General features: G+C 38.3%; 1 long non-coding RNA gene across 21 annotated transcripts in view; it reads left to right on the top strand.

The window, feature by feature from the left end:
- Positions 1–25,798, top strand: part of LOC144317386 (uncharacterized) — a 126,793-nt gene that overhangs the window by 81,836 nt on the left and 19,159 nt on the right. For 12 of the 21 annotated variants that reach the window (XR_013383372.1, XR_013383381.1, XR_013383382.1 and 9 more), the window contains 3 exons: positions 12,472–12,625; positions 17,878–18,026; positions 20,531–20,905. This is a non-coding gene — a long non-coding RNA (uncharacterized LOC144317386). Of the gene's footprint in view, positions 1–12,471; positions 12,626–17,877; positions 18,027–18,716; positions 18,774–18,864; positions 19,442–20,530; positions 20,907–25,798 lie in introns of those variants that run through there. The other 9 variants (XR_013383388.1, XR_013383383.1, XR_013383379.1 and 6 more) reach the window with 7 other exon arrangements.

Below are 25,798 nucleotides of genomic sequence, written 5' to 3'. Positions count from 1 at the left end.
CTATCACTGTCTTGCTAAAAATATGACAGTGGCTCCACCTACCTCTAGGAATGAGTCTACCTCTGAACCTGACTTACAACCTCCTCGTGACCTGGATCCTATCTTCCTTTCCAGCCTCATCAGTATCATCTACCTCAGACACACGACTCTCCAGCTGATAGGACTTCTTGGACTTTCCCTAAGATTATTTTTTTTAAAGACTTTATTTATTTATTTATTTATTTATTTATTTATTTATTTATTCATGAGAGACACACACCGAGAGAGGCAGAGACATAGGCAGAAGGAGAAGGAGGCTCCTCACAGGGAGCCTGACACAGGACTTGATCATGGGACCAGGATCATGCCCTGAGCCAAAGGCAGATGGTCAACTACTGAGCCACCCAGGCGTTTCTTTCCCTAAGATTATAATATGTTCTTTCACAATCTCCACATACATATCACCTTCTGCCTAGAAGGCTTTCACACCTTTGACTTCCTGGTTCATGCTGTTTTCAATGTTCAACTCAGCTATCACTTCCAATGGGAACCTAGAGTGATAAAGCCAATGAGTCTGAGGTATGTAATTTCTTAAAAAAAAAAGAAGAAGAAGCTAACACTAGTTACCTCAAGTATATTGAAGTTAATGAGCATATGAGGTTGATGAGCAAATTACTCATTTTTATCTTTTTAACGTTTAGTAATTTGACAACCCCATGAGGCAGCGTTTCCCATTTTATACTTGAGAGAACAAAGGCACCAAGAAGGGAAGTAAGATGCCCAAATCCACTCCATTAGTAACTAGAAGAGTTAGGAGGCAAACTGATACATCCTGTCTCTGGTTCCATGCCCTCAGGCTTTACACCATAACAAAATGGCCTCTTACTTGTGCACCTTCTCTAGCAGATTAGGAATTCCTCGAACACAGGAGCCACGTCTTGGTTTTCCCTGGATCCTACTTTGCTAGCAAACTGCCTAGTCCATTGTAAATACTCAACTAATATATGTTGGATAAGTCCTTTCCTGCAATGACATGTCTTTGCCTGGACAAGGATTTCAGGAACAGTGGAAGCCACAAAAAAGATCTACTTAATTGAACCGTCCAACCAGAGCCTATCAAAACCACCCAGTGATAGCCTATAGGGGCTACACAGGGACTTTTGCTTTCTACACTAAACTAGAAATTAGTAAAATGCAAAAAAAAAAAAAAAAAAGTGCAGTGATGATTTATTTGCAGTTAACCTGTAGAGACAGAGACATGAGTTAGGGATGACTTGTTCTTCCAGTCTCCAGTAGCTATTTCGGGATTGCTTTGTGGCAAGGGACATTAGTTTCACCTCAAGTGGTGTGGGGCAGTAATGGGCCCAGTGATCAAAGTGCCCATGGTGCTTTGTGCTCAGAGGCCTCTGACTATCTTTCCTTCCTGTCAGTGTTCCCAGATAACATGGGCCAGCTCAACTGTGGAGCAGTTTTAGGCACGTGCCTAATCTTGAAGATGTTTTATTAGTTGTCCCACAACCTGACTGATGTCAACTCTATGTTTTGGGGTCAGATAGAACCCAGGTTTAAATTGCAGCTTTATTGTTTTATCATAAATTACTCTAGACACTATGCTTGGCTCTCCAAGCTGTAGTTTCTTCATCTCTAAAATGGGGTTAATAGGAGTATCCACCTAAGAGGGTCAATACGAGGATTCAGTGGCAAAATGTTTAGCAAGCATTAATATGAGTTCTGATTCCACAGCCTGAACTCCTAGCCATTGGCTTCCCAACAACATGCTCAATTTGCTCAGCTATTCCCTCTCATCACTCGTCTGTCCTTTCACTGCTGAATTCATGAAAATAGAGTCTATCCTCATTGCTTTTCACTGTGAACCAGTTTTTCGTCCCACAACCCTCACCTCTGCCACCACCACAGCATAGCAGTTACTCTGCAGGTGAGTGGCAGCTGACTGTGTTGATCAGCAATGCTCCACTGGGGATACCATATTCAAACTTTGCATATTTCTTGCTCATCTAGCAGTGCTGAGTGGCTTGGGTTAGTGGGGTGGCTCTGCTTCACACAATTATTGAGAAACCCAGACGTTTGTTGCTCAAGGCTTCCATTTGGTTGGCCAAGAGAAAGAGTACAAGGAGAGTGCCCGGGATATGTTCTGTGGACCAGGCCCCAAAGTGACAGGTCACCTCCATGCCACATTCTGTAGTTAGAACAGACAGACCCACAGTGAGGCCAGATAAGTAAAAGAAGAGAATGTGGACTTTTCTGAGCTACCATTATTAACCTTAAATTTCTCTAGTATGAAGGCAGTGTACCTTTTCAATCCTTTCTTGAACCATTTCTGTAACTCCCCACCACGCTGTCTCTACCATACCAGACTGTCCATTCTGCTGAAAGACTCAAAATCACTTTCTTTCACACCAAAACTCTTCAAGGCAAGGCACAAAAATATCACCTCTTTCCCTAGCATTCTCCTCCTCTTCCTCTCAGAAGAAGGACAAAGGTGACAGCAAACTCCTGCTACTTTAGGTCACATAAGATCAAATTGCAGAAGGTTTGCACAAGAAGAGTCCTCAATAATACTTAGCCCAAAGTTTTCTTTGTATGAAAGCAAAAGGGTAAGATTTAGGGAAAAGAAGGGATTGCTCGGGGCTGAAACCTAGTCTATCATATTCTATCCCTTTCTCAATCCAGGGCCTCACGGTACCTCTCTGCTTGGTGTACAGCCAGCCCTATGGAGCAGTTTTATTCATCGATATTTTTGAAAATTTCTCCAATTAGCCCACAGTACATATTAAAAACAGTAGAATTTTAGGACTTATAAAAATAACGCCAATAAAATCTTTCTTGTATGGACTGACAGATTAAAAACATTTTTCCCAGTCCTGCTTCAGAATTCTGTAAGTTTTGAAAATCTTACTTTTTCCTAGTGATTGCTCAAATTTCAGTGAGAAGGAATATATAGCTATATATCTTAAGTCTTGGCAATTAAGTCTAGTGATAATTGTTTTTGTGCATTAGTCATAATCACTTTTTAAGCAGCAAAGCCTATTACTGTTACAGAGTGAGTTTCAGATGCCCTGCAGATTTGAGTAATTTTGGGTAATGCAGCTGTGTGTGGTAAAAAGATTTTACAACGCCTATAAAATGTTGCCTCATGACATGTTCGGCAGTGAATCTGTGGTACCATATAACAATTTCAGTGCTTTTCATTAAATACTAGATACCATTTACATTGTGCAGTTTTTAAACAAGAGCCATCCTCCGCGATCAGAAGGGTCTGCAAATTGCAAGGCGTTTGGGAGTCCTGAAATAGGTGGAAGGGTCTTAGATATTTTTCTGGAAATAAACAAAACAGCAAGCAAGCAAACAAAAAACATTGCACACACACACACACACAAAAAAAAAAAACAAAAAAAACATTGCACACGAGGGAATTAACATTTGATCTACATTGGCCTTCACTGCATTTTAGAATGTTTGTGCCTCTCCCTGCTTCTCTCATCTTCCCACAAAAGATGAGAAGATCTGACTTGCAGCAAATAGTTTGCCTGAAAATATGGTTTCCCATGAAAACAGAAGAAAATAAGAAAATGACAGTGAGTTGTGTTGTATTTCTTGTTACCTGGAATTATCGCTCTTCAAAAGAGAGGAGGGCTTCCAAAGCCTTTTTTTGTTATTATTGTGATTGCAGGTAGGGTAACAGATATAATTATTAGATCAGGCATTTATTCATTCAATCAATTTATATATACTTAGTTAGCTCTGATATATGCCAGCAAAATGGGGGTGGAGTCCAGAATAAAAAAGATGGCTGTGAGAAAATAAGATGAATTTTTAAAGCTAGCTCTTGTCCTCCAAGAGATCACAGTGCTATAGCTTGAAGCTCTGGTTTCTACCTAAATATGGGACCCAACTGATTTTTTTTTTTTAAGATTTTATTTTATTTATTTATTCATGAGAGACACAGAGAGAAAGAGAGGCAGAGACATAGGCAGAGGGAGAAACAGGCTCCATGCAGGGAGCCCGATGCGGAACTCGATCCTGGGTCTCCAGGGTCAGGCCCTGGGCCGAAGGCAGCGCTAAACTGCTGAGTCACTGGGGCTACCCCCAACTGATTGTTTTTACTGGATAATCTAGCAACTTCTTAAATGTAACTAGTTCAAATCTAAATCCATCATTTTCATTGAAACCAGTTTTTTTCCTTGACTAGAGGGAAGTACTGTGTCTTATAATAGCAAAGCACATAGGGGATGCCTGGGTGGCTCAGTGGTTGAGCATCTGCCTTCGGCTCAGGGTGTGATCCCAGGATCTGGGATCGAGTCCCACTTTGGGCTCCCTGCATGGAGCCTGCTTCTCCCTCTGCCTATGTCTCTGCCTTTCTCTCTCTATGTCTTTCATGAATAAATAAATCTTAAAAAAAAATAGCAAAGCACGATACAAGTGTTTGCTTTTTACTGGAATTATTCTCTACACGGGTAATTATCTCAGAAACACACAAAAATAAGATTTTGGAAGGATGTAGCATCTTTCTGGTTCCCAAATTTTATGAAATAGCACAGCTTAAGAAAATCCTTTCTGGAAGGTTATGCTCCTCTTTCAGTGTCTGCCACCTTCATTATTCTGTCTTCCCTTCTAATCTGTTCATTATTCTTTACTGCGTTGTCCTGTTTCTCAGGCACCGTGGTGTCATTACGACTAGGTCTCTGACTCTTGGAATTCAGAGTCTATATCTTAAGCCTCTTTTCTCAGCAGTGATGATGACTGAGCTTAAGTGTGGATCTGAAGCATGAGTTCAAACCCAGGTCCTGACACTAACCCACTATGCAACCCAGTGAAATCAAAACAACTTTAAAACGTCAGTATTCTCTTTTGTAACATTTAGTGGGCAAATAAGGCCCAACTTGCAGAGTTGTACTGAGAATTAAAGAGAAAGTAGATTAATAGTCAAGAATCATTTATAAGTGTAGACCCAAATGTAAATTGTTATTATTATTCCCTGCAGTCCCTGGCTCAGCACAATAAATACTAGTAGATTAATTTATTTATTGATGCTAAGTGAGTCTCCTAAATGTACTCTAAGGTCCTAGAACATTTAGTACCAATTGTTTGCTTTTATGTTTTGAGGATAAACCTTTGCAATTAATCCTTTCACTTTCTGAACAGTGTGTTCCCTGGAAAGAAACAAAAGATTTGCACCATCCTTAATCCTGATGGGGCTTTCTCCATGTGTTTCCTAGAGTTTTGCCCTGTGTATCCCATCATTACAGCATTGAGAGTTAGTCTTAGAGCTCAGTGAGGGTGCAGGATGTATTAGAAGGAATACTGGGCTTCATTCCTTTTTTTGTTTTATCTGCTTGGCCAAAATTTGCTCAAGATATATGTAGGCATATGCAGTATAATGATAGATCTTTGAGATTGCATGGGTAACTTAAAGACATGATCCCAGTCCTCAAAAGCATCCAGTCTGGTGGGAGGCAGGCAGGCAAAGAAAGTTGCAGTAGGACCTTCCTGGGCTCCACAGGCCCACTTGCATTATACACTGTGTGTGATGTGCCTGTCACTTCACTTCTCTAAACCTGAATCTGCTTGACTGTTAAATGTGGTTTCTTCATGAAGCTATTCTGAAAATTAAGTATGCTGATGCACATCTGACATTTAGTAGATAATGTCAATTCTTTTTCTTCCTGCTTGATTCCATGTAGGTTAGGCCCAAATGACACACACAGAGTGAATATCTCAGTTTGGAGGAAGAATGAATGTGGCCAACAGCTCAGGCACCATCTTAACAAAGGGCATAGTTTTATATTTGGTACATGAGGTCTTCAGAGAGATAACATCTATCAACTGAATAGTGTGTTAGGGGTTTTACACATACTATCTTTCATCGTTATGATAACCCCAACATGCAGAGAATATCTACATTTTCCCAGGTGACACAAGGGATTCAGAAAGCTTAAGCACAAGTGTCGAGGGGGTGGGCTGTGAAGCAGAATACAAGAATAGTCTTTCACTTATTTATTGAATTATTGTTTTTGAATGGTGACACTCTTCTAGAAACTACCAGATAGACTTCTGTTCCTCTGAGTTTTTACTTTGGAGAAGGTAGGTAATAAATACAAAAGTACCATAAGCACATTTAAAAGAATTTTAGGGAGGGGAAAGTGAGATGAAGAAGGAAAAACATGCTGGGCAGTTCTCATGATTGGAGAGTTCTTCAAGCCTCACCTAACTGACATTAACCAAAGCTGATACACTTCCCCTGCCCTCAAGTTCTAAAGATTTGTAGAATAATTTTCCAGCCAAAGTGTTTACATTTATTATGAGTAATTTTTATCTAATCTTTTAAAAAAGTAGGCCAGTTTTATAATATAGTGACTTCGTTTTATGGATAGTTGAAAGAGAAAAGCCTCCTCTGCCCAGATGATCTATGTAAACCAATAAAAGTCACTTTGGGGCCTAGATAATTATCTGGATAATTACCTCAACCTTTTTAACTCTGCTATTCTGAGATCATAGCAGACATTCAATGGAAACTTGTTGATTGATTTGCCTTTGACTATGAAGACTTGCCCAATAATTCCTTTTTCTCCCCACATTTGAATGGGAGTCTTTTTTTCCTTTTAATTTAGGGATATTTGACAATTAAAAGTTTTATGTATTTATGGTATAAAACTGGACTATTTGATATACATATACATTGCAAAATGATCACCACAATGAAGCTAATTCATATACCCATCACCATACCCATAAATGATAGTTGCTGTTTCTGCGTGTGTCTGTTAAGAACACTTAATATTTATCTTCTTAGAAAATTTCAAGTATCCAAAAAAGTATTGTTAACTATAGTTACATTGTTGTACATTAGATCTCCAACTTAATCATTTTATACAACTGAAACTCTGTACCCTTTGACCAACATCTCTCATGTCTCATTTCTCCCTCCAGCTCCTGGTAATCACTATTCTACACTCTGCTTCTAGGAGTTTGAGTATTTAAGATTCCACATATAAGTGAGATCATGCAATATGGTATTTCTGCGTTTGGCTTATTTCACTTAGCATAACGCCCTCCAGGTTCATCTGTGTTGTTGCAAATGATGGGATTTGTTTCTTTTTTTAAGGCCATTTTATAAATATATCCTTATAGTAATTTGTACATATACATATGTAATATATATATGTAGATAGATAGATAGATAGATAAATTATGTTATACACACACACACACACATATATGTAAACTCTGACCTAATGATTCTGAAGGCCAAATGCCTTGAACATCCAGGAAAAAATACATTTATTTGCCCTTATTTATGCTAAAATGATAAAACCTATAGAGATTAAAAATTGCTCTAATCACTTTTTAAAAATGAAATAAGCTAGCGTTTACCCAGCCCAGAGAGATGTGGAAAGACATCATACTTGCTTTGGTAACAATTTCTGTTTTCCTATATGCCAGCAGATCAAAAGTCCTCTCATGTCTATCGCCAGATCACACTTAGTAGTATAACTATTCTCTGGTTGGTACATTTAAATTCTGACATTCTCCTTACCCCATTGACAAATATAAAAAGAAATGAATTTTTATCTTCTGCTAATATGCTTGGAAGTTTATGATGGCTCATAATGCTTTGGATTTTAAGGATGTGAAGAAGTGGTGATATCTATTTTGAATTAAATTAGGATGTAAAGGTATAGGCTCTCTCTCCAGATTTCTAATGATATATGAGATGAATCCCTTAGAGTGTCCATTTTGGACACTAGTCTTCAATTCACTTGATAGTGGCAATTGATGTGAAAAGCTGTATTTAGTTTCCAAAAAGAAGACCCCCAAAAACCCAAGCAACCTTAGTGGAAATATCTTATTTTTCAATGTAATTTGAGGCACCATTTACATACAATGGAGTACATAGTTTTTTAAATGCTCAACTAGATGTATATTGACAATTAATATATATTTTCATGAACCTAGAAAGTTCCCTGTGCCTTTTTCCAGCCAATTCTTAACTTTCTAGGTCCAACTATATTTTAATTTTGCTTACCACAGATCATTTTGCCTGTTCCTGGGCTTCATATGGGTGGAATCTTACTGTCTTAACACCTTCCTTCTGAACTTAAAATTTACAAAGCACTTTCACTTTCATTACTCCTTGCAGCCACAGAATGAAGGTCCCAAGACATAAAATTTTACAGATGGAAACACCAAAGCTCAGAAAATTTTCATGACTTGCTTAAAGTCACACAGTAGAAGGCTACAGAGGCAGAATTGGAGCTGAGCGTTCGGATTCTGGGTCCTAGACTCCTTGTGTTGAATCCTAGTGTATCCTGGAAAAATATTTGGACTCATTATCATAACAACAGTGATAATAAAAGTAAAGTACCTAGATCTGAATCTCAAATTGCCGCTCTTTACGTGCATGATTTTTAGTATTTGATTTTTTAATTTGATTTATTTCAGACTCTGTTACACTATTTATAGCTTAAAGATAGGAATATCCTCATTCCTGGACCTCACATCCCTGTTTATACTCCAAAACTTTCATCACACTTTCTGTTGGAGCCCTGTGAGCTTCAACACTAGCAGACAAAGCCAGAAACCAACTGTTGGGTTTTGACACACTTGGTTTAAACCTTTCTGATCACATTTTATGTCCATTTTTCTCTCCATGCAAAATGATGAGCTCCTTGAAAATGGTGTCCAGTTCTTATGCACTGTTATTTCTCAAGTGTTTAGCACCCTGTCTGGCCCAGAAGTGATGTGCACTACAAGTTCACTGAACCTGTTACAAGTAACCAGAAATTAGGACAGGCAAAAATCTTTTGGAGAAAGGACTGGCTTCTGCCTTTTTTGTTATTACTCAGACTTGCCTGAGTGGGTCTCACGAGATGGAAACTGCATATCTGTGGCTTATGTAAATAGCACTGCACCTTTCAGGGGAAAATTCTTGGGCTCAATATTTAATAAGAGGGTGTGAAAACTATGATGAGTTTATTTGTATGATCATGCTAAAAATATAAATGCCATAAATCTCCAAGTCACTGAATTCTAAAGCAAATCAATGTAGGAGGACGGGGTCCACTACCTGTTGGAGCTGAATCTCTGTAAGGGCTGAGGAAGGACCAGTCTGCCTAGTGCCCGCTTCCTCAGCTCGCCACCTACTAATTCCCTCATGCTGCCTTTTGCCAGCTACCTATTGTTAGCTGCAGTGCTGTGGTGGCATTAAGGGAAACAATAATGTCTGCTAATGCTGTCAACACCTTGGCAATATCTGCCTTTCTTCAATTACTTTTGTTTACAAATTACTCCTAATTTTGTTCTTAAAAGCTAGTTAAGAACAAATGCTGCTAGGATTGATGGGACGCTAACTGCATGATTAAGTAATTACGTTTTTAAAGCTTGCCTTACACTAGGACTAATGATATGTCACCCAGTAGCAGAAACCCCAGATAATGAATGAGAAATGTTTATATGTACTTAGTTGCTTTTAAATTTCCCTTCACGCTAGAGCTGGTGCTATGCATGGGGTACTGGGATGAAGAAAGGGAGTGACAGCTCAGCCTCCGCAGCCTTTGTGCAGAACCAGAAACTCCCACCAAGGGCTCTTTTCTATCCTCGTGGATGCTTTATTTTTTGCAGGGCTGATTGTTCAATTGGTTCACTGATGAAAATGCTACATCATTTCATTGAATAAAGAGCTGAATGAATTTAACTAGTAGGTGGTTGTCCTTTCACCGCAGGGATCAGATTTAGAGCTGATCTTTTGAGTATATAGAATAGAATTAGAGTCAGGGCTGATGGTGCTCTTCCATCCCTCCTTTAACCGGGGACTTGTACTGGGTGAGTGTTGGAGAGGCAGGTATTGGGTGACCAGGGCACAAGGGCTGGGAGAGAGGAGGAAGCAGGTCCCTTCACACTGACACCTGGGGGTTCTCAGGTCATTCCTAGGGACACAACACCCCTCGACTCTAGGTGAACGTTAACACGCTCTTCTTTAGGGCTACAATCCTGGAGGTAGAGTCAGGACTAATTTTGCAGGGAGGGGGTGATGTTTCCTCAGCTATAACATAGGTTCTCCAGTTGCCCGTCAGTTTCTTTCCTAGGTAAGGACAGTAGGAAAATAATTCTATCCATTCATGTGTGTATAATACAGCTGCCTTAATTTATTTCATATATAATTTTATGTGTAAATGATATATGCATATGCATTCATATATAATTTATATGTATTACCGCTTAATATATGTTTATGTATAGTTATGCATAACACATGAATATAAAAAGCATAGCACAAGTTTTCAATATGTTGCTATAATTTTATGTGTACTGTGTTGCTATAATCCATATATATATGCATTATATATATAAATATATACATGTATCACACATAAACATACAGGTCTATAATACCTATATATGCACACGATACCCACAATGACATGATATATTGCATATCTATATACATATTCTCAAAAATATATAATTCAACAATAATATCAGAAAATGAGTTAATGAGTTGATGGATAGGCTCTAGTGTGACACATTATCATCCATTGGCTTACACTGAATGGTGAGAGGTCAGTTCTGAGTATAGATCTAGGCTCACATTGGCCAATTACTTTGTTTTCTTCATCTCTTTCTCTGCCTCCTTCATTATGTGTGGATTATAAATACCAATGTGAGGGGTCACTGTGAGGAGTAAATGAGATTATAAAGGGGATTTATCCAACTCTCTTGCACATAGTAGGTTTTCAATAAATGTTAATTTCATTTAATAAGAACTGCAATTTCTTATTTCAAACATTGACTAATAGTGACCCCTGAGAGAAGCAACAGACTATGCAATTTTCTCTACTTGTGAAATTCAAACCAGTTATCTCTTACTGCCAAGTAATAATGACTGTAATAAACTGAGGAGATTTCCGTTTAAATAAGTGGACGATTTTAGCTGACTCTGGAAATGTAAATGGACCCTAATTAACGAATGCCTTAATCGTTCCTCCTGTTTCTTCTTTATAGACACATTATTTCCTGCCCAGGGGTGAATACATTCAGTGTACATACGTTCAGATATGAATACACATATGCATATACATTTTCAAGGTACCAGCTTTAATGGAGAAGAACAAAGGCTATTCATTAATTAGGGCTACAAAAATTTCTTCAAGCATTTCTATTTGCATCAGAATAAAGTCTATCTTCCTTAGTCTAGCATTCAAGGTCTTCTGGATCTGACTTCAACTCTGTTTCATAAGATGTTCCATTTTCCCCAAGAAACTAACTCTCTCTCTCTTCTGAATTTCCAGAGGACATATTCCCTATACTAATCATTTGACATTTTATCATTTTCTGGCTCTATTTGAAAGTTTTTTGCTATCTCACTTCTCAGAGCAAGGAAACTAGCTATCAAATTTAGCTGGTCAAGAATTTTTTTATTGCTTAGAAATAGATATAATTATTTTTTCAGCATAAAATATTACTAGTTTATGATAGAAAAATGAACTAAATAGCATGGTATAAAAAAAAAATAAAAGGACCTATGATTTCAGAGACATAATGCTTGACAGCCACCACAAGGTATAGTGATTAAGTCCCATCCAAGATTTTCCTATGTTTGAAAAACAAAATGGATCAGGCTCAGATTATTTATTATTTCATATTAAATGTAGATTGTCTTAAATTTAGAATTGTTTTATGTGTACATTGTATTCTGCATTATCATTAATTATCTTATGGATGCTTTTGCAATTTTGTAAAATATTACCTGGAAATATTTTTAAGAACGATATACTAACCTTACAGAAAAGAGTACCACAGTTAATTTATCTCATCTATTAATTTTTGGTTATTTTCAGTTATCACACTTTTATTGCTTTAACCAATCATGATGAGCTCCATCTCTTTATACCCAAATCTTTGTCTTAAATTCCGATTCCACCCTCAGGATAAATTTTCTCTTAGTTTAATCTAAAGTTTTAAGAGTCTTGACATAGAAACCAAAATGTTTTCTAAAACACTTTACACTGCCTCCAACAGTATTGAGTACCTCTCTCCTTGCCACCTTAAACTTTGGGAAGTCTTGTCTTTAAAACATTTTTGGCAGCATATTTCATTATAAATTTCATCTCTTTGTTTACTATTTACACAGAATATTTTTCAATAGGGAACATTTCCGATTAGGAAGAGAAGTCTGAGGTTAGCCTGAATTCATTAATTTTTTTTTCTCTTTGTCTGGCACTTGGATTTTTTTTTTTCTTTATTCCAGAAAAGTCAGGTATATCTATTTTCTTGAGCACAGCCAGTGATTTTCCTCTGCAGATTCTAACTCTGGGTAGGTTGATTATTATACAAGGATATTTAAAAAGTAGTCTATGGTCTCCTTTTGCTGAAGTGCTCCCTTTGTCCTGCCTGCCTCTGTCTGATGGAATCTGGATGCACATTTCAAGATGCTGGATATGAGTGTTCATGACCTTTCACTCCTGGTCTGTGCAGGTTGGATGTCAGAGTCTCTTAAACAGGGACCACAATAGAGGTCCTGATGGGGTTGAAAACAGAGGACTCAAGAGTGAAGCAGACACCTCTGAATACTAGAATCAGTGGAGCAATCCCAAGCTAAGCTGTTGATGATGTAACCTGGTTCTCTGATGTAAGTGAATTTGGGGGGTGTGGGCAAATATGGAGGCAGTTATTGTGGGCTTGTGTGATCTATTACCATCTACTTGCTTAGCTGAGTTACTTTCCTTTATAGGTTTTGACATGAGCTGGTGACTAAATTTCACAATTCATCCTACCCATAATGTAGTTGAGGTTAATTCTTTCACAAAATTGGTATAATGAAAAATTGGGACATTGCCTATTATTCTGTTTTCAGGTGGATGAAAATGAGTAAGTTACATATTTCTAATCAAGACCTGGGTATATTTGGAAAAAACTTTTATATTTGAAGAATATCTCAGTGGCAATCATATTTCTCAACTTAACTTATTGGTCCTCACAAGCAAGAAATAAAACGGCCATTCTTCCTAAACCAAATAGCCTATTTCACTATTCACTTTTTTATTATTATTAACAAATACAAAGCAGAAATTATGGTTTGTTGATGTTTAATGGATTGGTAAAAAATAGTGTTTGAGTTATAATTTTGCTTCCAATTCCTAATACATTGATTCTTGGTTTCATGTTCATGTCCCTGTAGCAATTACTACTAGGCAGATTACTGAAGGTTAAGGAAGCAGTGATAGTGATATGATTTGAAGTCCCTTAACCCACCTCTACTTTATGCATATATATATTCTCTCCTGACCTGTAAAGCTACACAGAAGAAAGATGTAAGGATTAATTTTCATTCACATTTCACTATGTTCAGAGCTACTCAAAGATAGCTACCTGTGTTGTGGAGTTCCATGGGGGCACCCCAAACAATGACCCATGTCTCCATTATTTTCAGTCTACATTAGAGATAATGTTTGAAATATAAATTACCCTCGGATAAGTTATGGTTAACAGTTTTGCTAAGGGAACAGTATCTCTTGGATTCTTCTGGGAGACAGGTTTTGATGTGTGGACTCAATCCTACATGAGAGGCCAGGGTAGTGGAAGAGGAAAGGATTAACTCAGTTTGGTCTTTGTCATAATCTTGATCCATCCCAATCACACCCTTCCTCACCTCTGAGTTAGAATATGTAAATGCAAAAAAAAAAAAAAAAGTGGAAACTACTACCTCAGTTAAAATGAAATTTAGAAATTAGAAAGTATCTGCTATTTGCAACATCTGTGGGTCTGTATCACCTCCACATAAAAAAAGCAACACATTTGTATTACTGACTAAACAACTCTAATATACCTTTTCCACTCAAATACTCCAAGTTCAAATCAGGCTAGGGTCAAGGTAACACTTGTTTGGGGCTCACAATTAATATTAACTTCTAGCTCAAAGTAAGGGCATTACAGAGGAAGGGGGTGAAATGTGTGTTCCTAGAACCAAGTGACTTGTTGGATGAGACAAGATAATTCTTTCAACCTTGCTTAGCTAGGTGCCAGTATTTAAAAATATAATAATGAGATAATAAAATAGTAAGAGTTTGAGCTTCTTGGGTAATATAGATTCATAGTGTTATTATAGTGAAAATTATGCCCATTTTCCAGGGCATTTATTCTTCATTTTCAATCCTCTACTGTAGTGGTTCTCAATCACTGCTGCATATCAAAATCACCTGCAGGTGCTGATAGGCCATGTCAGCGCCTGCACTACCACTACCCCACCCCCTCACACCAATCAAATCAGAAGTTCCCTCCCAGGGTCCAGGCCATTAAATGGTCAGGTGGTTCTAATATGAAACCAGGGTCAAGGATCACTGTTGCAATGACACAAAATGCCAGTGATTTTGTAGCTTCTATTAAATTGGGGTGGGCATGGTTGGGGAGGGAGTAGTTTTCCCAATACATGACTCCTAGCTAGCTCTGGCTCTTAGCACAAAGGACATCTTTAAACAGAAATCAAGTCGAGTTAGTGTGAGTCCCCTGTCATTTCTCTGGCCATTATAAGTGACATATCTGTGCCTGGTGTTTCAATCTCAAACATGTCACTGTTTTTGTGTCGTGACTCCATTCCATGTTGCAGGGATCACTCCTGTCAGCTCCCATTCGTCTGGAAGGGTTAGGCCTACACTTACAACCTAAGGCCCTGCCTGTGCTTCCAACAAGCTCTGTCGCATAGCGGCTGTCACCAGGCCTAGCACACATCAGCTTTAGTCTGCAGCCACGTCAGACCATGGTCAGCTGATTGTTAGGATTTCACCTTATCAACCACCTCATCTGATACTAGACTAAAAATAAATGGCAAAGTAAACCACTTGGGGAATGAGAGACTGTTGGACTTTTGGCCAAGTCACCCAGAGGTGATTTATAAGCTTTCCTTGGCTCTGCCAAATAGTCTCTAAGGCATAAAACATACACAGAGAAGGGCTGATAGAGAATCTTAATGGTAGCCTTGCAGAAATGTTCAGAAAATCCTTTGGTTGTTTACTTTACCAGGTAGGTAGTAAAACTAGAACTTGGGAAAGAATCCCAAAGTTGGAGGAGAAGCCATGCCCAGAGGCATGTGCACTGGCATCCTCTTCTCAATCTTGTTTCCTTCCAGTAGGAATGGGAGGAGTAGGTATTTAAGAAGGTAAGCAATGACTGTGCATTGTTCTTCTACTTAATCATCTATATTTTCACAATGCACATAGGAGGTGATTACAAGTAGAGAGTAGGAAAATAGTATGGATGCTTACAGTTGATATGGATACCACTGAATGTTCTGTTTGGAAATGATCTCATTGTGCATGAAAGTACTTGGGGAAGATTGGGACTCTCTTTAGGAAAGATGCCAAGTTCTGTCTCCCACACGATGCCAGTCCAAATTACCCATCCCAGCAGCTTAGAGGAGGGTAGGGTAGCAGCAGAAAGTTCACTTAAGATTGCTCCCTACTGAAGTTCTCAAAGATAAGATTATCTTCTACATCAGATCTGAGTTTAGTGATACTCTATTATTAATGGAGCAAGCGTTGATGCCTACCAAGATTTACAGAAAGCAGAGAACCACAATGGGAGGAACAGTAACACTTTATAATATCTGAGATATTAGAGAATACAAATTTTCAGTTAACTTTTTCAGTTTAATGTTGCCAGAACTGCAGATGTGATAGGCAAATCCCATGAAGTCCAAAGGATCTCCAGTTACATAGTCATACATGTATATTCCTTAGGGAATATCTTGAGTTCATGTGGGCCATCCATTTGTCTGCCTAATTCCTGGAAAATTTATTAGGAAAATAAAAGCCACAAAGGCAATATACTAATAAAGCAGAATACATTTGGAATGGAAAGTTGGAAATTTTTTGTGTTTTTCCTTACTAACTTCCACATATGAAAGTTTCTCTAAAATGACTATAAACATCAATGGTAATATGTGATCCTATATATGACCTTAACTTTACTCATTTATTTTATCAGGAAAAATACACCTTGAGTGTTATGATCTATGTAAGGATATATTTACCGTCTCAAAGAAATTAACCCAATAAAAAGCCTAGTTTCAAAGAGCAGGTGTATAACAAATACTTATTAGCTTCTAAATAAGTAGTCAGCTTATCAAAGAATGGATCAATGTCTTGCTACTTAACTTGATGATCACATAGAGTAAAATCCCCATTCTAATGATTGCTCCTTTCTCAACTAGGCAACTACTTAGGATGGCATTATATAGTCTGTGTTCCAATGCACCATACACAAAAAATTAACTTGAATGTCGGACTCAGTCTGATACATACACAAATTCCATTGCCATCTTTTGGGGGATATATTAAAGGGAAATTTAAACTATCCATAATAATAGAAGCTGGAAATTGAGAGGTTGATTAAACTTTATGAACACCAAGGTCCCAACACTAAGAGTGCATGCATCTGACGTAACAGGGTTTTTCGGCAGGGAGAGCTGACACCTCCTGAGAGTCCCTCACATTCTCTGGGCATACATAGGCTCCTCACTTGCACACAGTGTTAAAAGACACTGTGGTGTCTTTTACAACAAGTGTCTAACCAATGGCCATGGAGCTCTGAGAGTAAATACTTGAGTCTTGACTACCATTGAAGTTTAAATGTATGCACATATCAGCTTATCTCGGGGAAGTAGTGTGGGAGGGTTTGGTTGAATCCAGAGTGCAGTGGGGTAATAGAGAAATCAAGAGAAAAACTATCCGTTCCTTTGCAGCATGTGTCTGCAAAGTGGTTTAGATTTAGTAGTGATTCAGGATATATATGGTAAGGGAAGACTTCCAAACCTTTCTTAACCAGCCCCTTCACTGGGAAATATAGACCCATGCTAGGACTGTGTAGTGGCACATACCAAAAGATCTGATGACTGGGGACCCTAGAATTTCTGCTGTGAGCATCCCTTCTGAAAGGGTGTTAGTACTAGAAGAGTGTGTAATTGCCTCTTGACCAAGGAAAAGGGGAACATTGGAGACCTGGAGACACCCAAAAGATGGCAAGGAGTTCTGTAGAGTGACAGCAGGGAAACTAAGAGACTAGAATAATCCTGGCAAGCAGATTCCTAGTTTGGGCCTATCCCACTGGGTGAGCAGAAAAAGTGGACAGTTAAGCCTCAGAAATGCATAGCAAGATGGCTTCAGTGAAGGCTTGCAACAGAACTGCAGTGGCTGAGGCTGAGCTCTGAGGCCGAGCTCTGAGGCTATATGAGACATCTCTCCCTTGGCCTTCCCCTCTAATGGCCCAGAGACTGAGGACAGCTGGTGTTGGGGAAAGCTACTGAGATCCTGTCACATGGTCGATTGAAATGTTGATCGGCACACCTGTAGACAAACCGTGAAAGTGACCTTCTTTTGGAATGTTGGGGGTGGGGCCTAGAAAACATTGGCTTATCTTGTTGGCATGGGCAACTTCTACAGGCCTAACACAAACACCTGTCGTATTTAATTAGCAGCTTATTTTCCAGTGTCTCTAAAATACACGTAAAAATTCCTTGCATAAATAATATGCAAGAGTTCTGTCACCAGATTAGACTCCCCAGACCGTAAAGTGCAGGTATCATGCCTTTGGGGGTCACTGTGTCTTCAGTTACCAGCATGCACACAAGAGGGCTCAATAAATACATTGAAAGAATGAATAAATGAATAGACTGAATAAATAATAAGTAGCCAGTCAGTTTATATGGAGAATTAAGATCCTTTGAGCTATGTGCGGAAATATACAGTGTTTGGCACACAACGTATATGATACTTTTCACCATGTGCAGCACCAATCAAGGAGTGCATTTGATTAATTCCAAAATTACACATGTATTTATGAATGGCTTTCTTAGCAGTCAAACAGAATTTGTCTTCAATCTTTTATTAGGAGCTGTTCCTTGTCACTAGCCAGTACTAATGCATGTAAATAGATACGGGCTGCAGATGATACCTGGAATTGTCAGTGGCTCATTAGAAGCATGCAAGTGATGTAAAACCAGAAATCCTTCTATCACCTTCCTCAAGATTCCAAATCAGGTACAAAATGTTTTAAAAACTGTTTCTACCCTTCAGGTGTATAGGTACAGAAATAAAAGCACTTACTTTCTATTTGCTGTTGTGTTTTACATTCTCAGTAGTGAGAGTTGCTTACACTATGTGTGGGCTCTTACCTGAGAGGAACTTGTGCACACACACAGCATACATCAGTGGGGAAGAGATGACTTCATTTTAAGAGGTGTGGGCTGAAGGATGCTGTGAGTTTGCAGTTGTTGGCTACCCTCTTTTCTGGAGGTTCATTTCTTGTATGTGCCAGGTTACATATTCATTTGAGATAGGTAGGGAGAGGCCAAATGGATTAGAGCTGTCTTGTCCAGTAATGGTAGCCAGTAGCCATATGTATCTGTTGAGCGCTGGAAATGTGGTTCATCTGAACTGAACTGTGTTATAGGCATAAAACACACCCTGTATTTCAGAGACTTAGCATGAAAAGAAAGAAGAATGTGAAATATCAATTATATGCTAATATGTAATATTTGGGGTTAAACAAAATATTAAATTAACTTCACCTGTTTCTACATTTTTAAACATGGTTTCAAGAAAATTTTAAATTACATATGTAGTTAGCTCACATTATGACTCACACTATATCTACATTATGCTGATTTAGAGGGGTCACTAGATCTGAAGATATGTATTTTAATTATTTATATGTACTTACTTATTCAGAGAGTATTTACTGAATTCTGTTATGTGCCAAGGACTGAACAAGATGTGGATTTAATGGTAAGCAAAATAGACTGGTACATTGTGGCTCACACTTGGCCTCTGGTGCTTCAAGTTCTCTTGCTCTCTCTTTCTCTCTCTCTCTCCTCAGTTGCTACTGCAGAAAATTCTACTCCTTGCTATCTTTGACCTGTATCCAGGTGTCTGGTGCTCATCTGCCACTCCAGCCAGTAGGAAGTGTTATTTTCTAATATCCAACTCTGTCCTAAAGAGTCAGAAGAAGGACCCATAAAGCTATTTGGACCCCTGATAACACAGTTCTTGGTTTTTACTTCTAAGTTCAATCTTTGTGGAGTTTGGAGTCTGATAGAGAAATATGGGCATTAAGCAAATAATCACACAACTTAAAAATGTGAATACAGGGGCACCTGAGTATCTGACTCTTGATTTCAGCTGGGTCCATGATCTCAGGGTTGTGGGATCGAGCTCTGTGCTGTGCCCTACAACAGGTTCCGCATTGGGCATGGAGCCTACTTAGGATTTTCTCCCTCTACCTCTGTTGTCTCTGCATGCACATGTGCTCGCTCGCTCTCTCTCTCTCTCTTTCTCTCTTTCTCAAGAAAAACAAAATGTGAATATGAGTTGTGTTAAGTACTGTGAAAAAAAAAAAGTATAGGCAGCAGAATGGATCGGAAGGTAAATTCTAAGGTATGAATAAGAGAAGGCCAGGGACCTGGGAATGTGGGGTAGGAAAAATGGGGATAGAGAAGAAAAACTCTAGGTAGAGGAAAGAACACATTCAAGGCATGAGCTGAAAGGGAACATGCTGACTTCAAAGAATGGAAAAGAGTCCATTGTGGCTAGAAAACAGAGTGACAGAGGAGAGACTCCTGAGGCTGGTGGTGGGCTTCTAGACCTTTGCTACTCAAAGTGTCATCTGCAGACTGCCATCATTGCTTTGCTGGAGAGCTTATTGTCAATGCAGAATCTCAGGCCCAGCCTGATGCATCAAATCAGAATCAGCATTTTTAAAAGATCTCCAGGTGATTTGTACACACATTAAAGTTCAAGAGACATTGATCTAAAATTAAAGATTTGTAGTCAGTGCTTAGAGAAATGGAAATTTATTGCATGATATTTGCAGGTTGGTGAAATGATTGCACTTATATATTTTTGAAAGGTTGCCCTGGCTATAATGTGGAAGAACAGACAGGAGTGGGGGATCAGAGCTGAACTACTCCGACCAAGATATTGGTGGAATAAGGCAAGAGCAAACAGCATCATGGGCCAGAATGGAGATGGCCTACACTGAGAGACTGAGTGCAGTGAAGAGACATTTAGATGGAAAAATCACCAGGCCTCCTTGGTGGTGAATTGATACAATGGGTTAGAGATGCCCTGGATGAGTGTCAGACTTTCAGTTTCATGAATAGGGACATTCTTCACCAAGGGAGGAAATGTTGGAGTAAGATCAGATGTGGGGCTGTTTGGTAAACATGGTGAGTTTGGTTTTGGATATATTGAGGTTGGAATGTTTTTGAGACATCTAAATGGAAATGTGAAGAAGAGGATCACCCTCTCCTACACACACATGCATACAACTTCTCTCTTTCTCTGCTACTCTACCTTAACATTGCAGCCTTCATTTCCTTCTTTAGAGTCCATCTGGTCCCTCTCAGCTCAGCTCAAGTATTTGAACATATTCTTCCCTCTGCCTGGAAATATTTCTCTCTCTCTCTCTCTCTCTTTATCTCAATTGCTCCCCAGCCCCACAACTTCTGTTCACTTGGATTCTGTATGTGTGTCTAAATGTGTAGGACAAGTTCTGAGTTGGCAATAGATATTTGACTTCGGGGGAATGGAAGAAAACACCCAGGGGGCAATGGCCAAGTATGCAAGTCTTACTCATGCCTCTGCTATGGACTGAGCACATGAACTTCTAGAAGTTTGTAATCTGAAAGAAGAAGAAGAAGAAGAAGAAGAAGAAGAAGAAGAAGAAGAAGAAGAAGAAGAAGAAGAAGAAAGATAAGAAGAAATGTCTTACAATGCTATGATGGGAATAAAAATAGATGTATATAAAAATACTTTGAAAAATATGAAGTATATTAAATTGTACTAATATTATGGGCCATCTTGTCCAGATTGGGTGATGGGCACTGGGGGTTATTCTGTATGTTGGTAAATTGAACACCAATAAAAAAAAAATAAAAAAAATAAAAAAAGAAAGAAAAAAGAAAAAAGAAAAAAAAATAAATTTTTTTTAAAGAAAAAAAAGACATAAAATCAAGTCGTCTCTTCTGGAGTCTCAGTCTTCTCATTTACTGAAAGAAGAAGTTTGAGGAAATTAGCTCTAATATACCTTCCAGCTCCATCTAGGTCTAAGTATGAACTATTTTCTTAATTCTGCAAAAGTATGATTTTTTTCAGTACTTTTGGTTCTGTACTGTATAGGGATTAGGTCCCTGATCCTTTTGTAGAGATGTTCAATATCTTATATTTTCCTTTCTCTGGTTAAAGTAGATTCAGGAATTAGTATGACAGTATCATGTTTAAAGAGAGATTATCGAACATTTATTGAATGTTGTGTGCACTGTGAAAGGCAAAGAAGAGACATGTTTATAATTTAATTAGGGAAATAAAGCATTGATGTATAAAATGATGCTACCAGAATAAAATAACAATAAATATAAAAATACAGAAATGTCTTGGGGCAAAACGTGATTTACTGCCCTGGTACTGAGAGTAGAGCTTTATGGCATTGTACACAAGCTAAGAGCATTGAGGTCAGAAAAAGCGGGCACCATGGTCAACTGGAATAGTCTGGTTAAAAAAAGTAAGATTTTCACATGATGAGAAGAGATAGGGAGTGTGTCTTCAGTGAAGGGAATTGTGTGTACAAGCCCAGAAACAGGAATGTATATGCCTGTCTGCAGGGTATGAGAACAGAAGTCTAATTACAGAGGAAAATCCATGTAGGGAAACAGTGAGGAATCAGGCTGAAAATAAATATTGCATATAAAATAGGAGGAGACATTAATAACAGGGTAAGCAGTTTGAACTAAGAGATATATATACAGTGATTCATTGTATTTGGAAAAAACAATACCCCCAAAACCGCAAGGTCTAAACTATAAAGCCCAAACAAAAAAGTAGCTAAAAAAAAAAAAAAAAAAGATCCAAGCTATTCTTTGCATTTATAGTTTCCACTTCCCCTTTTTCAAATGAACAGAGCAGATAATATTCTTCATGTTGTTAAATTAAGAATGTGAGGATATTAGTATAGAACAAAGTAACTCTTTAAATGGAAGGACAAGATATTATAGGATTCAGATGCCTTTCAGTTGTTTGGATGAACTAATTCCCACAAATCACCAGGTTCCCACAACAGATTCCCACAAATCTGACATGGTGGAATGGGAAGTGTTTCTCCACCAGCTCTATGCAGGGTCTGTAAGCTTGCTCTTGTGGAGAGAGGGCCCTAGAGAACAAGGCATGGATTTTCTTTCAATGTGGAAATCTTGTGATGTGAAAGAGCATCCTGACCTCTGACATAGATCTCATATTTCTACGGTAGGATGTGCCGTCGTCTTTATGTGGTACCAAAGGGTGGAAATAGCTTCTTTCCAGGCCAACAAATGTCAGTCGGCAGAAACCATTGTAGAGTCAGTGTTCCATTTCTCCATATCTACCCCACAACCAGACCCCATAATTGTAGAGCTTATGACTAGCAAAAATCCACACCAAAGTTTTTCTGGGTTCACCCTCCCCAAAGAAAATTCTACTTAGAAAGTAACCGATTATTCTTAAAAACAAACACCAGCTGATAATTCATTCCCAGTAATTCATAATACCTGCAGCCTGGAAGATTCTGTTGGACAAAAATCCTAAGGTATTTTACATTTTACTTTCCTGCCACAGTTGGATATTACTGTCCTTCTTCCAGCGAGGAGTGAAGGCACTGTCTCAGTCTCCATCTCGCAGTTCACACTGGGAATCATAAAGACCATTTCACTTTGAGATATATGAATTATATGTATCTAAATACATATACATGTGAACATACATTACATAAGTATAATGATATTTACATAAACTAGCTCTACATAGTATGATTCTGGGACTAAGAGGAAACCCTAAAAAGTCCCCTTGCCATCCATAGATATGCAGTCTACTCGGAGAGGCAAGATATTGATGCTTTCACTGATATTTGGAAATCGAGGCTGTTCATCTTTCAGGCCAGAAAAAGAGCCTTAAGCCATGTGGTCTGCATAAGAGGAATGGCAGGCTGGAATGGTGGAGGAAGGCTTCCTGGAAGTGCCTTGAAGTTTAAAGAATAGAATCTGAATAGGCCAAAAAGAGCAAGGAAAGTGATCAAGGCTAGTGTCAGGGGATGATGATGTAGTGACTGCTGATGGATAAAGTCCTGAAATTAAGTTACCTTTATCACAGCATTTTTATCCACCTGAAAGCAAATCTCTCCCTGCTGCTTTGCTAAAGCTAGCCAGACTGCCTGCTTATGTTGAACTCTCTTGCCAGTTAGGGCAGGTTTCCCCTAGGATGAAAATGAGAATGCCCGTGCCTCTGCTCAGAGTGAGACCAGAGAGCCAAGTGAGAAGAAAGACAAAGCAGGTTTTCACCTTGACCCTCCTTGATGTACCTCCATGCACTCACCACAAGCCTCTACCCCTCCGGGGAACACCAGCGAGTCCTAAGGGTTCCTGGATCTTAGAGTTTTTCCAGTTTCTCCAAGTGTTTGATCTCTAACCTGCATGTGACTCTATCCATGTGAAAAAAGAAAAAAACAGGAATGAACACAACAAAAACATTTCTTTGAAAATCTTGCTGTTCAGCATCATGCAAAAGTAAATGTTTTTCTCCTGCTGTGCTGCTGCTTTCTATTCTTTTCCTCTCTTCTACAATAAGTGCCCATTGTAAAATAGAACACATGCAAGCGCGTGCACATGCCAGTGCATGAGCAAGTGGGCCCGCGCGGGTGCGTGCGCACACAGACGCACACACACACACACACACACACACACCAAAATTTGGATTCTGCCCTTTCTAATTACAAATCACCACCTGTGGTAAAATTATTGAAAAACAGATGAGCTTTTCATTCCAGCAATAGCCTTAAAACAAGCAGCAGTTCCAACTGCCAGTGTGATGTATAGACACCACGGAGGGCAGATGAGGGATTAATTAGGTCTGTCCTTGCACATTGCCAGGGGAGCACTTCTGTAGAGGTGATTGAGAACTAGAAAGAGTGGCATTAGTCTTCATTGTTGGTTAAAGGCAACAAAAATAAAGATGCAATTGAGTTGACAAAGCTTCAAGGTATGTGGCTGAGTCATTTGGAGGTGTCAAAATGATCAAACTATAATTAATTAGCTGAAGTGCTATATTTAATCCCTCAACTTTAATGAAGAATTCTGAATCCAGAAACTAATGGCAAAGGAGGTACCATTGGTTTCTGATATTTGTTAGGTCAGGGGAGGGTAGTTATTGGGAGGAGAATTAAAATTTTTCTCAGGCTGTAATGATCAACACCGCCCGCTTTTAATCTTATTGTCATTTCCCTTTCTCTTAAAGAACAATGGTGGTGTTCTCTGCATTTTTATGAGGGGAACAATTATAGGCACATGACACTCCCTGTAGTCTGGCAAGTCTTTTTAAGGAGGCCTAGAACACTGACTGGGGTGGAGCTTTTGACCAAAAGCTTGGCTTTTGACCACTTGCAGATTCCTTGAACAGTTTTCTACCAAATAGCGGGTCTATTTTAGAGCTTTAGAAATATAGCTCTGGGCCACAAAACCATAAATAATTCCTAATTATAATCAGGAAACATTAATTGAATGTCTACTATGTGTAGAGTACTGCTACCTTATCTCTAAAAATATTTACATATGGGACAAGCACATGATGCAAAATATTGCCTATAAAGATGATGATTTCATTTTTTTCCTGTTGTCTGTAAGGCCTTTGCCCACATTATTATTTTATAAATTAGTTTCTGAGCCCCAAGGGAGCGGGAAACAGGTCTGTGTTTTTCTCTTTTGAATGGGACCTAACTTGAGCCCCTAATGGTCATTGATGAGGCTCATGATTGAACCAGCTCTAAGTGAAGGCAGAACGGAAATGTATTAATATTTAGCCTTATAATGAATTGGCTATAAATTAGCAGACTTCCTCTTATTATGGAGACTTTCTGTTTATTAGCTATAATTTAGTACTGGTTGCCACTTTGTTTTATAAAGTGCTTTCTCTTCTTTCTTATAAATTATTACTCAAAAAACTTAGGAAAAACACAAACCTTTCATGAAATAAAAGAAACACAATGGAGGACAAGATAATCAGTATTTGAAAAAGTCGTTCTTTTTTAGCCTTTCAGCCTTAGATATTATTAAAATATGCAGAAACCCCTTAGAATGAGGATGGTCTCAAGTGTCATCGAATACAGATTTCATGCAAAAATAGTGTCCCCTCTCTTTTTAAGGATGTATATTAAAAATCATTGTTTTAGTAACTTTAAATATAAGTCATTATTAAAAAGGAAGAAATTGTACCATGTTGGTAATTATGCCTGGGACAAGTATTAACTCAAATATATTAATTAGTTAATTAAGTAGTTTAGATATTTATTCTCTATAAATATCTTCTTGCCTAGAGTAATAATACAAAGTAGTATAATCAGAAAGGAGTCCTTCCTTTTCTTCCTCTCTTAATAAGTAAAATGTAGAAATTATGCATTTAGTATCTGAAAAGTGGGAATTTTTCTCTGGGAGAAGAGATATTTATTGCCAGAGAAATGTAGAGATTCTGTCCTTACTGTCAAAGAAATAAATGTTTCTAATTAAGGAGGTTCCCAAAGAGAAATCACAGGGACATTAAATAAAGAGCAGTCTTCTGGTTTCTTTACTCTTCTTCCTGATGATGCACATTAGCCTTGCTCTACCCCAAGATTTTTTAAGCATATGATCTGTCTGTCACAGAGTTATCTATTTACTTGTTTCTTTAATATTTGCACTTGAACTGCTCATGTCCATGTGATAATTATCTATCTCTAATATTAAGTCCTTAAGAAGTAG

The sequence above is a fragment of the Canis aureus genome, chromosome 7 (assembly GCF_053574225.1).
Source record: "Canis aureus isolate CA01 chromosome 7, VMU_Caureus_v.1.0, whole genome shotgun sequence".
Taxonomy (NCBI): Eukaryota; Metazoa; Chordata; class Mammalia; order Carnivora; family Canidae; genus Canis; species Canis aureus.
This window is presented reverse-complemented; position numbering and strand designations above follow the sequence as displayed.